This window comes from Schistocerca americana, chromosome 2, assembly GCF_021461395.2.
Source record: "Schistocerca americana isolate TAMUIC-IGC-003095 chromosome 2, iqSchAmer2.1, whole genome shotgun sequence".
NCBI classification, from domain to species: Eukaryota; Metazoa; Arthropoda; class Insecta; order Orthoptera; family Acrididae; genus Schistocerca; species Schistocerca americana.
The window spans coordinates 923,662,681-923,674,252 of NC_060120.1; the positions used below are offsets into that span (position 1 = coordinate 923,662,681).

The 11,572-nt window shown below is 48.6% G+C and overlaps 1 long non-coding RNA gene across 1 annotated transcript in view; it reads right to left on the minus strand.

Moving 5' to 3' along the window:
- The window catches only part of LOC124596512, a 58,456-nt gene extending 47,673 nt beyond the window's left edge, over nt 1-10,783 (minus strand). The window contains exon 1 of the long non-coding RNA XR_006978315.1: nt 10,751-10,783. This is a non-coding gene — a long non-coding RNA (uncharacterized LOC124596512). The remainder of the gene's footprint in view (nt 1-10,750) is intronic.
- Nucleotides 10,784-11,572: the final 789 nt, after the last annotated feature.

The following is an 11,572-nucleotide window of genomic DNA, read 5'->3' on the forward strand; positions in this document are numbered from 1 at the left end:
CGGCCGCATAGAGCGGTGATTCCTACAGTGTCGAAACGTGCGGACACTCTCATTCGACGTGATCGAAGGATCACAGTCAAACTCCTTGCCGCTCAACTGGACGTCTCTGTTCGCAGAACTGACACAATCGTCCACCAATTAGGGAACTCAAACGTGTGAGCCCCTGGCTTTCTGCCGTCTAGCAGAAGACCATAAAAAGCAACGAAGGACCATCAACGTGGAATTTCTTTCTCGTTACGAACTGTTAGTTACAATTTTTTGTGGAACTTCCTCACAAGCGAAGAGATATGGGTTCATCACTTCGAACCGGAAACAAAACGGCATTTCATGAAGTGGCGCCATACCACGTCCCATCCGACGAAAACGTTAAATCCCGAACTCTCTTCAGGTAAATTCATGGCGACGGTCATCTGGGATCCTGAAGAGGTTACTCTGCTTGATGTCTTTACGTTGGCGACGGTCTTCTGCGATTCTGAAGAGGTTACTATCATTGATGTGTTTACGTTCTTGCATTGAACGGGTGAAGTGGAGGATAGCATGGCGATGGGTCCGATGACTGTCTGTCGTTCGGGTAGTCGTCGCATCGACATAGGTAGAAGTAACTAGCAGGAATAACTGTGACTCTCTCAAGGCAGCCAAATAGTTGCGTTTTGCTGCTGGCGGACTGGCCACAGTAAACCATGAAATGTGAAGGAGGCCAAAAATGGGGAGCAGCCGGCAGGAGCCACTATTAGTCTCTTAAGGTAGCAAATGCCTCGTCACCAGGCGAAACACAACAGCAGACTCAATGCGGAAATGGCAGGAATAACTGTGACTCCCTCAAGGCAGCCAAATAGTTGCGTATTGCTGCTGAGGGACTGGCCACAGTAAGCCATGAAATGTGAAGGAGGGGAAAAAACGGGAGCAACTGGCAGGAGTAACTATGACTCTCTTAAAGTAACATCTACCTCGTCACCAGGCGAAACTCATCAGCAAACTCGAGAAGCTACTGGCAGGAATAACTGTGACTCTCTCAAGGCAGCCAAATAGCTGCGTATTGCTGCTGGCGAACTGGCCACAGTAAGCATGAATATGTGCAGGTGGACAAAAAGGGGAACAACTGACAGGAATAACTATGACTTTCTTAAGGAAACAGATACCTCGTCACCAGGCGAAACACATCAGCAAACTCGAGGAGCAACTGGCAGGAATAACTATGCCTCTCTCAAGTCAGCCAAATAGTTGCGTTTTGCTGCTAGCGGACTTTCCACAGTAAGCCATGAAATCTGAAGGTTGCCAAAAGGGGGAGTAACTGGATGGAGTCACTATGACTCTCGTAAGGTAACAAATGCCTCGTCACCAGGCGAAACACAGCAGCATACTCGGGGAGCAACTGACAGGAAAAACTCTGACTCTCTCAAGGCAGCCAAATAGTTGCGTATTGCTGCTGGCGGACTGGCCACAGTAAGCATGAAAATATGAAGGTAGCCAAAAACGGGAGCAACTGACAGGAATAACTATGACTTTTTTATGGAAACAAATACCTCGACACCAGTCGAAACTCATCAGCAAACTGGAGGAGAAACTGACAGGTATAAATGTGACTCTCTCAAGGCAGCCAAATGGTTGCGTTTTGCTGCTCGCGGACTGGCCATAGGAAGCCATGAAACGTGAAGGTTGCCAAAAAGGGGGAGCAACTGGCAGGAGTAACTATGACTCTCTTTACGTATCAAATGCCTCTTCACGAGGCGAAACTCATCAGCAAACTCGAGGAGCAACTGGCATGAATAACTGTGACTCACTCAAGGCATCCAAATTGTTGCGTTTTGCTGCTGGCGGACTGGCCACAGTAAGCCATGATATTTGAAGGAGGCCAAAAATGGGGAGCAACTAGCAGGAGTCACTATGACACTCTTAAGGTAACAAATGCCTCGTAACCAGGCGAAACACAACAGCAAACTCGAGAAGCAACTGGCAGGAATAACTGTGACTCTCTCAAAGCAGCCAAATAGTTGCGAATTGCTGCTGGCGGACTGGCCACAGTAAGCATGGAAATGTCAAGTTGGAAAAAAGCGAAGCAACTGACAGGAAGAACTATGATTTTAATAGGGAACAGATACCTCGTCAACAGGCGAAACACATCAGCAAACTCGAGGAGCAACAGGCAGGAATAACTGTGCCTCTCTGAAGGCAGCCAAATAGTTGCGTTTTCCTGCTGGCGGACTTTACACAGTAAGCCATGAAATCTGAATGTTGCCAAAAAGGGGGAGTAACTGGCCAGAGTCACTATGACTCTCTTAAGATAGCAAATTCCTCGTCACCAGGCAAAACACAGCAGCAAACTCGGGGAGCAACTGACAATAAAAGCTGTGACTCTCTCAAGGAAGCCAAATAGTTGCGTATTGCTGTTGGCGGACTGGCCACAGTAAGCATGAAATTGTGAAGGTAGACAAAAAGGGGAGCAACTGGCAGGAGTAACTATGACTCGGAAGGTAACAAATACCTCGACTCCAGGCGAAACTTATCAGCAAACTCGAGGAGCAACTGGCAGGAGTAACTGTGACTATCTCAAGGCAGCCAAATAGTTGCGTTTAGCTTCTGGCGGACTGGCCACAGTAAGCCATGAAATGCGCAGGGAGCCAAAAATAGGGAGCAGCCGGCAGGAGTCACTACGATTCTATTAAGGTAAAAAATGCCGTGTCACCAGGCAAAACACGTCGGAAAACAAGAAGAGCAACTGGCAGGAAAAACTGTGACTCTCTCAAAGCAGCCAAACTGTTTCGTATTGCTGCTGGCGGACTGGCAACAGTAAGCATGGAAATGTGAAGGTGGCCGAAAACGGGGAGCAACCGGCATGAGCCACTATTAGTCTCTTAAGGTAGCAAATGCCTCGTCACCACGCGAAACACATAAGCAGACTCGATGCGGAAAAGGCAGGAATAACTGTGGCTCCCTCAAGGCAGCCAAATAGTTGCGTATTGGTGTTGGCGGACTGGCCACAGTAAGCATGAAAATGTGAAGGTGGCCAAAAACGGTAAGCAACTGGCAGGAGTAACTATAAGTCTCTTAAGGTAATAAATGCCTCGTCACCAGGCGTAAGACATCAGAAACTCGAGGAGCAACTGGCAGGAATAACTGTGACCCTCTCAAGGGAGCCAAATAGATGCGTATTGCTAATGGCCTGACTGGCCACAGTAAGCATGGAAATGTGAAGGCAGCTATTAAGGGGGAGCAACTGGTAGGAGTAACTATGCTCTCTTAAGGCAACAAATGCCTCGTCACCAAGCAAAACACACCAACAAACTCGAGGAGCAACTGGCAGGAATAACTGTGACCCTCTCAAGGCAGCAAAATAGCTGCGTATTCCTGCTGGCGGACTGGCCACAGTAAGCATGAATATGTGCAGGTGCACAGAAAGGGGAGCAACTGACAGGAATAACTATGACTTTCTTACGGAAAGAGATACCTCGTCACCAGGCGAAACACATCAGCAAAAACTGTAACTCTCTCAAGGCAGCCAAATCGTTGCGTATTGCTCCTGGCGGACTGGCCACAGTAAGCATGAAAATGTGAAGGTAGCCAAAATGGGGAGCTACTGACAGGAATAACTATAACTTAATTAGGGTAACAACTAGCTCGACATCAGGCGAAACTCATCAGCAAGCTCGAGGATCAACAGGCAGGAATAACTGTGACTCTCTCAAGGCAGCCAAATAGTTGCGTTTTGCTTTTGGCGGACTGGCCACAGTAAGCCATGAAATGTGAAGGAGGCCAAAAATGGGGAGCAGCCGGCAGGAGTCACTACGACTCTATTAAGGTAACAAATACCACGTCACCAGGCAAAACACACCGGAAAACAAGAGGACCTGGCAGGAAAAACTGTGACTCTCTCAAGGCAGCCAAATAGTTACGTATTGCTGCTGGCGCAATGTCAACAGCAAGCATGGATATGTGAAGGTGGCCAAAAACGCGAAGGAACTGGCAGAGCCACTATTAGTCTCTTAAGGTAACAAATGCCTCCTCACCAGGCGAAACACATAAGCACACTCGATGCGGAAATGGCAGAATTAACTGTGGCTCCCCCAAGGCAGCCAAATAGTTGCGTATTGCTGTTGGCGGTCTGGCCACAATAAGCATGAAAACGTGAAGGTGGCCAAAAATGGGGAGCAACTGGCAGGAATAACTATAACTCTCTTGAGATAACAAATGCCTCGTAACCAAGCGAAACACATCAGCAATCTCGAGGACCAACTGGCAGGAAAAACTGTGATAGTCTGAAGGCAGCCAAATAGTTGCATATTGCTGCTGGCGGACTGACCTCAGCAAGCATGAAAATGTGAAGGTAGCTAAATAAAGGGAGCAACTGGTAGGAGTCACTATGCTCTCTTAAGACAACAAAAGTCTCGTCTACAGGGAAAACACACCAGCAAACTCGAGGTGCAACTGGCAGGAATAACTGTGACCCTCTAAAGGCGGCCAATTAGTAGCGTTTTGCTGCTGGCGGACAGGCCACAGTATGCAAGAAAATATGAAGGTATCCAAAAACGGGAGAAACTGACAGGAATAACTATGACTTTCTTATGGTAACAAGTACCTCGACACCAGTCGAAACTCCTCAGCAAACTCGAGGAGCAACTGACAGGTATAACTTTGACTCTCTCAAGGCAGCCAAATTGTTGCTTTTTGCTGCTGGCGGACTGGCCACAGTAAGCCTTGAAATGTGAAGGTGGCGAAAAAGGGGGAGCAACTGGCAGGAGTAACTATGACTCTCTTTAGGTAACAAATGCCTCATCACGAGACGAAACTCATCAGCAAACTCGAGGAGAAACTGGCAGGAATAACTGTGACTCTCTCAAGGCAGCCAAATACACTCCTGGAAATTGAAATAAGAGCACCGTGAATTCATTGTCCCAGGAAGGGGAAACTTTATTGACACATTCCTGGGGTCAGATACATTACATGATCACACTGACAATACCACAGGCACATAGACAAAGGCAACAGAGCATGCACAATGTCGGCACTAGTACAGTGTATATCCATCTTTCGCAGCAATGCAGGCTGCTATTCTCCCATGGAGACGATCGTAGAGATGCTGGATGTAGTCCTGTGGAACGGCTTGCCATGCCATTTCCACCTGGCGCCTCAGTTGGACCAGCGTTCGTGCTGGACGTGCAGACCGCGTGAGACGACGCTTCATCCAGTCCCAAACATGCTCAATGGCGGACAGATCCGGAGATCTTGCTGGCCAGGGTAGTTGACTTACACCTTCTAGAGCACGTTGGGTGGCACGGGATACATGCGGACGTGCATTGTCCAGTTGGAACAGCAAGTTCCCTTGCCGGTCTAGGAATGGTAGAACGATGGGTTCGATGACGGTTTGGATGTACCGTGCACTATTCAGTGTCCCCTCGACCATCACCAGTGGTGTACGGCCAGTGTAGGAGATCGCTCCCCACACCATGATGCCGGGTGTTGGCCCTGTGTGCCTCGGTCGTATGCAGTCCTGATTGTGGCGCTCACCTGCACGGCGCCAAACACGCATTCGACCATCATTGGCACCAAGGCAGAAGCGATTCTCATCGCTGAAGACGACACGTCTCCATTCGTCCCTCCATTCACGCCTGTCGCGACACCACTGGAGGCGGGCTGCACGATGTTGGGGCGTGAGCGGAAGACGGCCTCAAGGTGTGCGGGACCGTAGCCCAGCTTCATGGAGACGGTTGCGAATGGTCCTCGCCGATACACCAGGAGCAACAGTGTCCCTAATTTTCTGGGAAGTGGCGGTGCGGTCCCCTACGGCACTGCGTAGGATCCTACGGTCTTGGCGTGCATCCGTGCGTCGCTGCGGTCCGGTCCCAGGTCGACGGGCACGTGCACCTTCCGCCGACCACTGGCGACAACATCGATGTACTGTGGAGACCTCGCACCCCACGTGTTGAGCAATTCGGCGGTACGTCCACCCGGCCTCCCGCATGCCCACTATACGCCCTCGCTCAAAGTCCGTCAACTGCACATACGGTTCACGTCCACGCTGTCGCGGCATGCTACCAGTGTTAAAGACTGTGATGGAGCACCGTATGCAACGGCAAACTGGCTGACACTGACGACGGCGGTGCACAAATGCTGCGCAGCTGGTGCCATTCCACGGCCAACACCGCGGTTCCAGGTGTGTCCGCTGTGCCGTGCGTGTGATCATTGCTTATACAGCCCTCTCGCAGTGTCCGGAGCAAGTATGGTGGGTCTGACACACCGGTGTCAATGTGTTCTTTTTTCCATTTCCAGGAGTGTAGTTGCGTTTTGCTGCTGCCGGACTTTCCACAGTAAGCCATGAAATCTGAAGTTTGCCAAAAAGGAGGAGTAACTGGCAGGAGTCACTATGACTCTCTTAAGGTAACAATTGCTTTGTCACCAGGCGAAACACAGCAGCAAACTCGAGGAGCAACTGACAGGAGAAACTGTGACTCTCTCAAGGCAGCAAAATAGTTGCGTATTGCTGCTGGCGGACTGGCCACAGCAAGCATGAAAATGTGAAGGTAACCAAAAATGGGAGGAACTGAAAGGAATAACTATGACTTCCTGAAGGTAACAAATAGCTCGACACCAGGCGAAACTTATTAGCAAACTCGAGGAGCAACTGGCGGGAATAACTGTGACTCTCTCAAGGGACCCAAATAGTTGCGTTTTGCTGCTGGCGGACTGGCCACAGTAAGCCATGATATGTGAAGGAGGCCAAAAATGGGGAGCAACTGGCAGGAGTCATTATGACACTATTAAGGTAACAAGTGCCTCGTAACCAGGCGAAACACATCAGAAATCTCGAGGACCAATTGGCAGGAAAAACTGTGACAGTCTCAAGGCGGACAAATACTCACGTATTGCTGCTGGCGGACTAGCCACAGTAAGCATGAAAATGTTAAGGTGGCCAAAAACGGAGAGCAACTGGCAGGAGTAACTATAAGTCTCGTAAGGTATCAAATGCTTCGTCACCAGGCGAAACACATCAGCAAACTCGAGGAGCAACTGGCAGGAGTAACTGTCTCTCTCAATTCAGCCAAATAGTTGCGTATTGCTTCTGGAGGACTGGCCAAAGTAAGCATGAAAATCTGCAGGGTGCCAAAAAGGGGAGCAACTGGCAGGAGTCACTACGACTCTCTTAAGGTAACAAATGCCTTCTCACCAGGCAAAACACATCGGCAAACAAGAGAAGCAATTGGCGGAAATAACTGTGACTCTCTCAAGGCAGCCAAATAGTTGCGTTTTGGTGCTTTCGGAATGGCCACAGTAAGCCATGAAATGTGAAGGTGGCCAAAAAGGGGGAGCAACTGGCATGAGTCACTACGACTCTCTTAAGGTAAGAAATGCCTCGTCACCAGGCGAAACACATCAGCAAACTCGAGGAGGAACTGGCAGGAATAACTGTGACTCTCTCAAAGCAGCCGAATTGATGCGTTTTGCTGCTGGCAGACTGGCAACAGTATCCTATGAAATGTGAAAGTGGCCAAAAGGGAGTAGCAACTAGCAGGAGTCAGTATGACTCTCTTAAGGTGACAAATGCCTTGTGACCAGGCGAAACACACCATCAAACACGAGGAGCAACTGGCCGTAATAACTGTGACTTTCTTAAGGCAGCCATTTAGTTGCGTTTTGCTGCTGCCTGACAGGCCAGAGTAAGCATGGAAATGTGAAGGTAGCCAAAAAGGGGAGCAACTGACAGGAATAATTATGACTTTCTTAAGGTAACAAATACCTCGACACCAGGCGAAACTCATCAGCAAACTCGAGTAGCAACTGACAGGAATAACTGTGACTCTCTCAAGGCAGCCAAATATTGCGTTTTGCTGCTGGCGGAATGGCCACAGTAAGCCATGAAAAGAGCAGGTGGCCAAAGTTGGGGAGCAACAGGCATGAGTCACTTATGGTAAGAAATGCCTCGTCACCAGGCGAAACACATCAGTAATCTCTACGAGTAACTGGCAAGATTAACTGTGATTCTCTCACGGCAGCCAATTAGTTCCGTTTTGCTGCTGGCGGACACGCCGCAGTAAGCATGGAAATGTGAAGGTGACCAAAAAGGGGGAGCAACTCGCAGGAGTGACTATGACTCTCTTAAGGTATCAAATGCCTCGTCAGCAGGAGAAACACATCAGCTGACTCGAGGAGCAACTAGCAGCAATAACTGTGACTCTCTCAAGGCAGCCAAATAGTTACGTTTTGCTGAAGGCGGACTGGCCACAGTATGCCATGAAATGTGAAGGTGGCCAAAAATGGCGAGCAACTGGCAGAAGTAACTATGACTCTCTTAAGGAACAAATGCATCGTCACCAGGCGAAACCCATCAGCAAACTCGAGGAGCAACTGGAGGGAATAACTGTGACTCTCTCAAGGCAGCCAAATATTTGCGTTTTGCTGCTGGCGGACTGGCCACATTAAGCATGGAAATGTGAAGGTGGCCAAAAACGGGGAGCAACTGGCCGGAATCACTATGACTCTCTTAAGGTAACAAATGCCATGTCACCAGGCGAAACACATCAGCAAACTCGAGGGCCAACTGGCAGGAATAACCGTGACTCTCTCAAGGCATCCAAATAGTAGCGTTTTGCTGCTGGCGGACTGGCCACAGTAAGCCATGAAATGTGAATGTGGCCAAAAAGGCAAATCAACTTCCAGGATTCACTATGACTCTCTTAAGTTAATAAATGCGTCGTCACCAGGCGAAACACACTAGCAAACTCGAGGAGCAACTGGCAGAAATAACTGTGACTCTCTCAAGGCAGCCAAATGGTAGCGTTTTGCTGCTGGCGGACTGGCCACAGTAAGCATGGAAATGTGAAGGTGGTCAAAAAGGGGGAGCAACTGGCAGGTGTCACTATGACTCTCTTAAGGTAACCAATGCCGCGTCACCAGGGGAAACACATCAGCAAACTCGAGGAGCAACTGTCATGAATAACAGTGACTGTCTCAAGGCAGCCAATAAGTGCGTATTGCTGCTGGCAGATTGGTCACAGTAGCCATGAAATGTGAAGGTGGCCAAAAAGGGAGATTTACTGGCAGGATTCACTATGACTATCTTAATGTAACAAATGCATCGTCACCAGGCGAAACACATCAGCAAACTCGAGGAGCAACTGGCAGGTATAACTGTTACTCTCTCAAGGCAGTCAAATAGTTGCGTTTTGCTGCTGGCTGACTGGCCACAGTAAGCTTGGAAATGTGAAGGTGGCCAAAAAGGGGGAGCAACTGGCAGGAGTCACTATGACTCTCTTAAGGTATCAAATGCCTCGTCACCAGGCGAAACACATCAGCAAAGTCGAGGAGCAACTATCGGGAATAACGGTGACTCCCTCAAGGCAGCCAAATAGTGGCGTTATGCTCCTGGCGGAATGGCCACAGTAAGCCATGAAATGTGAAGGTGACCAAAAGGGGGAGCAACTGGCAGGAGTCACTATGACTCTCTTAAGGTAACAAATGCCTCGTCACTAGGCGAAACGCATCAGCAAACTCTAGGAGCAACTGGCTGGAATAACTGTGACTCAAGGCAGCCAAATAGCTGTGTTTTGCTGCTGGCGGACTGGCCGCAGTAATCATCGAAATGTGAAGGTGGCCAAAAACGGGGAGCAACTGTTAGGAGTCACTATGACTCTCTTAAGGTAGCAAGTGCCTCGTCACCAGGCGAAACACATCAGCAAACTCGAGGAACAACTGGCTGGAATAACTGTGACTCTCTCAAGGCAGCCAAACAGTAGCGGTTTGCTGCTGGCGGACTGGCCACAGTAGGCATGCAAATCTGAAGGTTGGCAAAAAGGGGGAGCAACTGGCAGAAATAACTATGACTTTCTTAAGTTAACGAATGCCTCGTCACCAGGCGAAACACATCAGCAAACTCTTGGAGCAACTGGCAGGAATAACTGTGACTCTCTCAAGGCAGCGAAACAGTTGCGTATTGCTGCTGGCTGACTGGCCAGAGTAAGCATAAAGGTGTAAAGATGGTAAAATTGGGAGCAACTGACAGGAGTGATCCATTCAGGAAATCGAAGAAGCTACTTCAGCGTGTTCGTCTCCACAAAAATACATCGGAATTCTCCTTCTCCATGATAATGCAAGGCTTCACACCCGTCTGCGCACTGGAAAGGAGCTCAGGGTACTTCGTTGAACTGTTTTCCCTTATCAGCTTTACTGCCCGGATCTTGCTCCTTCTGATTTCAATCTGTTTGGCCCACTGAAGGATGCACTCACGGGAGGCAGTACATGCAGAGATTAGTGATGCAGAAAGACATTGGCTCCGACGTCGACCAGTGGATTGGTACCATGCGAGCATACATGTGACGTAAGGCCGCCGCTCTGAACGGAAATTATGTCGAAAAATAGTTTTATAACCAAAAGTGTGGGGAATAATATAATGTACGGGAGTCCTGAATATAACCATCGTGCTTTCAGAAAGAAGTGTTGCGTTACTTATTGAACACCCCTCGTGCGTTAGAGATTATTCCGTGGCTGAAATTATTTTATTCTACTTGTGATATAAAATCCCTGTTCGGATTTTCAGCCCCCTCTAATTACAATGAAAATAACACGATAAGAGTGTTCTGGATCTGCAATAATGAGCCGAAAGGACAATAGAAGTTTTATCTGAGACGTATTCATTCAGTCTTACAAGAGCGTCGTTCATGTGATACAGGAGAAATTGGCTGAGAATTACACTGCGTCCTATTGCTGGGACGGCGGTAGCCATAGATGCAGCAGCCCACGGAGAAATAAAACGTATCCTTACCTCATAAGCTCGCTTCTTCGACTGGGTGCAGGGTAACAGCTTAGGTGCAAGTTGATCGACGGCCACACAAAGTTTTCCTTTTTTATAGATTCCGTAGTCTACCTGGACGTCAGAAGTAAACGATAACTTCAGAGCTAACGAGCGCGTTATCGTAGATTTGCTGAATGGGAAAAATACTGCACAACCTAGCTTCAGTAATTAAAAAGTGCTATCCGGTGTCAGTTACAGTCGCACGGTCATCATAGACGATAACAGAATCGCATAACGAAAGTGTGTCACGTTGTTTCCTAACGTGTCACGCATCACGCAAAAAAAAAAAAAAATCTGTAGTTCTTCGCTATCGTGGATATGTGCATGTCAAAAGGAACTTTCCATCCTAATCAGAATAACATAGGCACTGCAATATCGTATTTAGCTGCCGATACTGGGAAGCGACTTTCAAGTACAAGTATAAATTATAGATGTACGAGTAGAGGCCGTAGACGCATGGTTGACGAGATTTGGAAGTTTTGGTTTCGCCGTGAGTCGTGCACAGATAGCAAAATGGTAAGGCGACCGCTCGCGTTAAGCGGGAAATCCGGGTTCGAGTATCGGTCCGGCACAAATCCTCCTGTCGTCATTCTATTCTACAGTTGATGGTTGTCATTATTCACAGTTGCTAATTCATTTCCCGTATGTGACTAATGGTCGAAAGACTAGCCTCATAACTAATAGCTCCTTGCCCCACGCTGTTAGCGAACCAACATGCCTCTCCTACACGAGCATTGGTCCGCACTCACGGAGGCGATAGAAAGCGCTGTGCAGCATTGATGTTAGACACAT